General features: G+C 37.6%; 1 long non-coding RNA gene across 1 annotated transcript; it reads right to left on the bottom strand.

Annotated features, from left to right (window-relative positions):
* Nucleotides 1-2,640: 2,640 nt before the first annotated feature.
* On the bottom strand, nucleotides 2,641-5,128 carry LOC119336440. Its single transcript, XR_005162471.1, has 3 exons — nucleotides 4,984-5,128; nucleotides 4,798-4,893; nucleotides 2,641-2,918 (listed from the first exon to the last, which is right to left on the bottom strand). It is a non-coding gene; the product is annotated as an uncharacterized LOC119336440 (long non-coding RNA).
* Nucleotides 5,129-6,968: the final 1,840 nt, after the last annotated feature.

Here is a 6,968-nt window from a genome sequence, read left to right as displayed (position 1 = left end):
GGGCTCGTGGCGAGCGCGGGCAAGGCTAGGCGGGCACGGCCAGGAGCAGCAGCAGTAGACACACAGGTATGTACTCGTACGCGTGAGCTCGGATGAGCTCGGGACAGAGGCTATGGAAATGAATTGAAGGGGCAAGCAGGGGGGAATAGAGGAGGCGCTCACTGCGGTGCCGAAGACGAGCTCGAGGTGGCCAGGGATGAACCGGAGCGACGGCGCCAATGACGAGTGGGTGACGGCCGGTTGAAGAAGACGGCGATGGCGGCGGCTACGCGGCTCCCGGGTTCAAGATTGTCCCAAGAACGGACGAACACGAGCACGGCAATCCTCCAGGACGTACTCCCGCATGCCGGAGGGGTTGGTGGACGCGTCAACAACGGCGATGCAGCGGTGACCGTAAGTGATTTCGAGATCAAATTCGCGAGGAAGAGGAGGAGCCCGATGGGGGAAAGAGGAGGGAATGGATGAGTGCAAGCTAGGGTTTCGAGGGGGCACCCATATAGGGCCAGGGGGCAACGTGGAGGGCATCCATGGCCATGGTGCCCTGGATGTGCGCCATGCACATGGGGGACATCCTATGTGACGCATTCTATGTCAACTAGGTTTTAGGTTTGGCTTGGCACAGAGTAGGTGGTTGACGGGCTTCCTGGGCCGCGCCACGCGCGTTTCACTGTTTCACGGGTTTTGAAATGTGTCGTTGTTCCTACTGTTTCATTGTTTCATGTTTCTGTTGTTTCCCGCTGTGAACTAAAAAATGATTGAACTTGTGTACTGTTTCTCAAACAAATCAATAGTAGGTTCCAATTTCTCTGCCCAGGTACTGTTTGAACTGATTCAACTGTTTTTAAGTCTAAATTAGATGAAAATTTCACTCTTTGTTACAAAAGTAGTATGTCTAAAACAGTCATAAAGTGGTAACTATGTTTCTAAAACAATTGTTAAAAAAATAGAGTTTATTTTACAAATTAAACATGTGTTGGCTGAAGCTTCTTTACAACTCCTTCTGAACATGATGTAAAGCTTAGAGCTTGATCAAAGTGAGTGATGAAAATTGTATGCAAAAAAAGTGTACATGGCTTAGAGCTTGTTTACACAACTGTTTCTGCTATTTTCGGACTTTCTTCATAGCTCAAGGTGTTACAAGAAACTATCATTGGGGCATCAAGATAAAAACAAAAAATGGTATCATTAATGAAACATTTTCCCTGCAGAAGTATTCCTTTGAGTTGAATCTTGCAGTGCAATTTCCCTTGAAGTTGACAGCATTAATGAGACCCTTCAGAATAGAAAGGGGAAATATGTTATTGGAAATACACAATCCTTGCAACAAAAATAAACAGGTGCAAATATTTGATAATTGCGATTCTTTGGGTGAACCCTGTTAGAGGAGGAACTGCCGATGACGAAGTTACCTAAGCTGACTTCATATTCAGATAAAATAATGATTGGCATTCAAAGCTTCACTTGAATATGTAGAAACCCTGTTGAAACAAATATGGTATTATAAGAAGTTAATTTCACTATTCAGTACAAAAAAGATGCTCTAAGGGAGTAACATCTCGCTTCCGTCTTTGGGAGAAAATAAATAGAGAACTTACATATCTCTGCAGGAAAGAAGTTACTAATGGCAGCTGAATTTCATTGTCCTTGAAAGTTACTAATGGAAATTATTGTGAATTTTAAAATACTTTTAATCTGATTTTTAGGAGAAAGAACCAAGAAGTTGCTGCTGGCTGGTACAAATCTTGTAAAAGGGGAGAGTTCCATGGAAAACCAAATTGAAATTGACCTTGGTAGCTGGTACAAATCTTGATTCAAAATTTCCTATGTTCAAAGAACTAGTATTTCCATACGTAGCAGCGAACAAAACCTTGAAGTTGTAGGTAACTGCACTAATTGTTGGTAGAAATGTATCGCCACTTTAGTATGGGTTCATGATATAAAAAAAAGTGGCTCTGAAGTTAGCAACAATTAAAACACATTGTTTCCTTGAATACAGGAAATTTTACCTAGGGAATTGTGGAAGTGAACAAGCTATTAGTCTAACCTCTTTGAAAAAGAAAAATCTATAAGAGCATTTTGTACAAAAGAACTTATCTTACCAAGGAAGCATTCAATAAAGAAGCCAACATTACTTTCCTATAAGATTAGTTTGTTTGCAGGATCTAAATGATTTAGCATTTGGTTCATTAGCTTCTCCTGCATGTTTGTTTCCTGGAAAATGGTTGATAATTAAGAAAAGGAAAATGTCTATGAAGTGAAAACGAAAACTGAGGAACAGAATGTCGATGTGCTGCACTAATTCGTTGTTTGGTAGGAGGCCTTTTCTTCCTCGGTTCAGCTGGTCTTTATTCTTTAGTTTTCAAAAACAGTCAACAACCCGAGGATTTATCCAACAACCAGTCTTTAATGATACAGTTATAGTTTTCTGATCCACCAAACTCCTTCAATCTCAAATATCCTTCGATTGTTCATGGCAGAAGAACAACATGAATAAAAGTAAAATACAAATCATGTGAAATAGCATGGACAGCATAAAAAAATGTTTATGTTTGAATCATGTAGAACATATCATATATATTTCATATGCTTTTTCTACATACCTGTAAGTTAACTTGGGAAGAAGTCCAACCAATGTTTGGTAGAAATCACTCTCTATTCCGTTCGAAAAGAGGACCTGCTTACTTGCCTTTTTTTGCTGTTGTTGAATTACTAGTGTCCCAGATTTGAAAGATTTGTTCACACGTTGTTGCCAAGTTGAAGTTTCTAGTTTCGAAAACTTACTGGTATGTGCTTCATGCAGTTCGAGTGCTTGAACTAGCAAAGGATCTTCAATAGGTGTGCCAATATTTGTTGGATCTTCAATAGGTTTGTTTCTTGTGCCAACATTTTCCAAGGAACATTATTTAGGGAACATCATTCTGGAAAACATTAAACAGTTATCAATATTTAATTAGAAGAACATTTTTTATTTTACGGAGAACATTATTGAGGGAACATTATTCAAGGAACATTCTTTTATTCAAGGAAATTTTGTTGACCCCAAGGAACATTATTCAGCAAAAATTATTCAATTATATTTTTTTTACAGATATCACTTGTTCCCCCAATCATTTTCCTACAAGAATGTCCCTTTAGTAATGTTCCCCAAATAAATGTTCCACTTTTTTGTTCCCCCAATAATGTTCCTTTAATATTGTTCTCTAAATAATGTTCCCTCATCAATGTTCCCAAAGAAATCTTCATAGAACGATGTTCCCTTAATAATGTAATTTTTTGTTCCCTTAACAATGTTGCAAGACTATTTTTTAAATGTTAAGCAATTTTTTTAGGAACATTACTCATGGAACATTATTTTTTATGCCAATAGAACATTATTTGGGGGCATTATTTTTTTCTGCCAATGGAACTTTTTTAGGGAATATTAATCAGGGAACATTTTTCAAGGCATATTATTTACAAAACAATTTTCAAGGTACACTATTCAGTAATAATTGTTTCAGAAAGCATTTATTCAGCGAGCAGTTGTTCAGGGAACATTTTTCAAGGAATATTATTTAAAGAACATTTTTTGCGAACAATATTTTCAAAAATTATTGGAACAATATTTAAAGAACAATCCTAGGGAATATTATTCTCTAAAATTATTTTGCGAACAATATTTTGGGAACATGCCTTAGGGAACATTATTTTTTAAAAGTTTTTTCCCTTCTGAGAACATTTCTAAAATATATGTAGAAACATTTTTTGATTTGTCGAACATTTTTTAAGAATATTTATTAAGAGAACATTTATTAAAGGAACATTATTAAACGAACATTTTCCTGGATAATACTTGCAAGAAAATTGGTACAGAAGTATGGTACATGAATGACAAGATACTACAAAGTCATTGCTAGCTAACATTGTCCTCGCAAAGGGCACAACTAACAACAATTCAGGCTTCATAAGCTGTAAAGAAACAGAGAAGCAGATGCCATTTCCTACCAAGTACCAACACATATTACTGAATACTGATAAAATCCAGGTACAATCCTAAGACAATTTGATTTGACAGAACAATTGGGTTTGACTAAACCGCGTCCTAACTAATTAGAAGAAACAGGGATAGTGTTATAATGCAACTAGATTGTGATGAGTTCATGACATAGCAGAACTTGTGCAACACACAAAATCCTCCAAGGGCTGCAACCAGGACATACACACAAATTCTTACAGAGGGTGTGCAAGCAAGGTAGAATTTAACAAAATAGTGTGCAAACTCTCTTCGGTAGAAGTGCTCCTAGAACAGCAGAGCAAATTCCTAGAACACCAGAACACTCTTAGGTGCAAACCTAAGAGTGTGTACTAAATACATGCTAACAAGACACCAAATTATAAACATGTGTTGCCTAAATGTTGATTGGTGCGTGCTTCTCGATGAAATACAAGCTAACAAGTCTCCAGAACTACTCCATGATGCTGCTACAAAATCCAGAAAACTAACAGAACATATTAACAACACAAGAAAATGTCTACATCATGCTACACAAACCCCATCATGCAGAATTAACAAACAAACAAAAATCCCATTTATCTAAATCATACTCTGAATCACCATCATGCAGAATCATACCATGAATCAAAATCTCTGAACACAATCCCATTGTCTAAAACTCAGAATCATACAAACAGATCTCGGAATCATCTAATCTCAGAACCCTAGCAACAATGGACCAACGCTAAAATGAACAAAAATGCCTCGGTCGCGTGGTACAACACAGAGATGAAGGAACAGAATGGGGAAAATAGGGGTGTTACCTTGTGGATGCTGACCTTGACGAAGCTTGACGGGGACCTAAACGACGCCGACCTTGACAGAACCCTAGACGAGTCGACACCAGAGACACTGACCACCTGGTAATAAACATCAACGTGACGATGTCAGCCAGATCTGATGCCATGAGGCGAATGAATAGGGAGGAGAGTGGCCCGATGACTGCTTACGAGGCGGGTGGTCTCTTGCCGGAGAAGGACCCCAGGAGGAAGAAGCAGGTGAAGCAGCCGTCGCATGAGGGAGGAGAAGGGGATCCAGGCATGAGGGAGGAAAGCTTCTCTGTGGAGGTAGGGACGAACGTGGCGTGTAACACGAGGGAGGAAGAGGGCAACGAAGAGGAAATAAAAGGGCCAGCCCAAATCGAGTCGAGGGGTGTGCGGCGCCTTGACATTTTGACGCAAAATGTGTCAAATAGGGAATTCCACGCACATGCTCGTGTACTTGAGGTTGAAGGAGAGATAGATGGGCTAGGCCTGGGTAATTTCTAGATGGGCCAAAGTGCACAGTAGATTTAGGTCCTCTTGTTTTCTCTTTTTCATTAGCTAGACTTTTTCTGGGGTTTTTTTCTTTCTCCACTGTTTTCTATTTAAACGCTATAGTAAATGAATTTAGTTATTATTAAAATTTCACACATAATTCAAGCTTAACATTATGGTGTTGCATAAAAAGTTTCAGAGCCAATGGAATTGTTCAAGCATTTTTTTTGAAATTGAATAGGTCAATTAATATGCTGTTAGACCACTTTATATTATCCTAGGAATTAAATGGTGAGCCAAATGATGTTGGTTTCTACATGATAATTAGTTAGTGAATATTTGCAGCCCAACGAAAAATTTTATCTTACTGTTTTATGAAACTATAATTTGACTTGTTATTTGATTTTGTATTTGAACTAAGTTTGAAATAAGTGAGGCTTAGCAAAATTTTAATTATGATGACCTGACATCATTAACAGGAGTTTACTGTAGCTTGATTATCTGGGCATCACACTTGCGTTGATGGAGTCTACTCTTCTCTTTATGCTTCCTTTTTGTTTTGATTTTGTAGGATGAACAATGTGAAACTTGCTACCTATATATGTATGTATGGATGAAACCATTGTATGCTTGTTGTTGGATATGTTGGCTAGCTATATATGTTGCATATGCACTTTTGATTTGGTATGTATATGTGTTGGATGATCAGATCCATATGGCAAGGATATGATTTGGTATGTATATGTGTTGGTATGCTTCTTGAAAGTATTTTCATATGTGTATGTGTGTGTGTGTCTATATATATATATATATAGAATAATATTTTGATCACAACGTGAACTTCCCGAGTAACACGCCTGACCTTCCCCGAGTACTAGGTTGAACTTCAGCTAAGATGTGTCCAAATGGGGCTTGCGATATACCGTTGGAAAGCTATGGACACCAATATCATGACCCAAGTTAACTTTTTAGCAAAATGTAAGCGGTTTAAGAGCAGTTTTGAAAACCGTTTTTTCTTCATACAAAAAACGTGAATCATATTTTCGAGAGCATTTCTAAACCGTTTATCGGAATGAGGTAATTAATATGGCATTTGAAAGCTACTTCAAAAAACAACTCCTTCGACATGTTGTAAGTTTTCTCTAATTCCCTATGGATAAAGAGTAATTTAGAAAATCGTAAAATTTCGCAAACCGAACAGCCGAATTCGTATTTTCAATGTAATTTCTAAACGGCTTATCCAATTGACGAAAATGATATGGCATTGGAAAGCTTGTGAAAATGCGCTACTTTTTCAAGTTAAATGTTTTTTCTAATTTGGAACGGTTTAAAAGTAATTCAGAAAATGGTACAAGTTCCACCGAGTTTGTATTTTCGAGTTAATTTTATAACCATATGTCTGAATGCAACAAAGTTTACGCCATTGGAAAGCTTGAGGAAATTCTAAACGTTTTCGTATATATTGTTTCTCCCAATTCCTTACGGTTTTAAGTCAAATTTGAAAATGGCTAAAACGTATTTTTGGCATAATTTCTACAAACTATATCGGAATGCGGCAAATAATATACCGCTGAAAAGCTACTGAAAATGCGAAACTTTTTCATGTCAATAGTTTTCTCTGATTCCTAGCCGTTTTCAAGTAATTTCAAAAACGATGAGATCATGCGTTTCGCCTTTAT

This window comes from Triticum dicoccoides, chromosome 7B (assembly GCF_002162155.2).
Source record: "Triticum dicoccoides isolate Atlit2015 ecotype Zavitan chromosome 7B, WEW_v2.0, whole genome shotgun sequence".
NCBI lineage: Eukaryota > Viridiplantae > Streptophyta > Magnoliopsida > Poales > Poaceae > Triticum > Triticum dicoccoides.
Note: the sequence above shows the minus strand (reverse complement) of the source record. Positions and strands in the feature narration are given on the sequence as shown.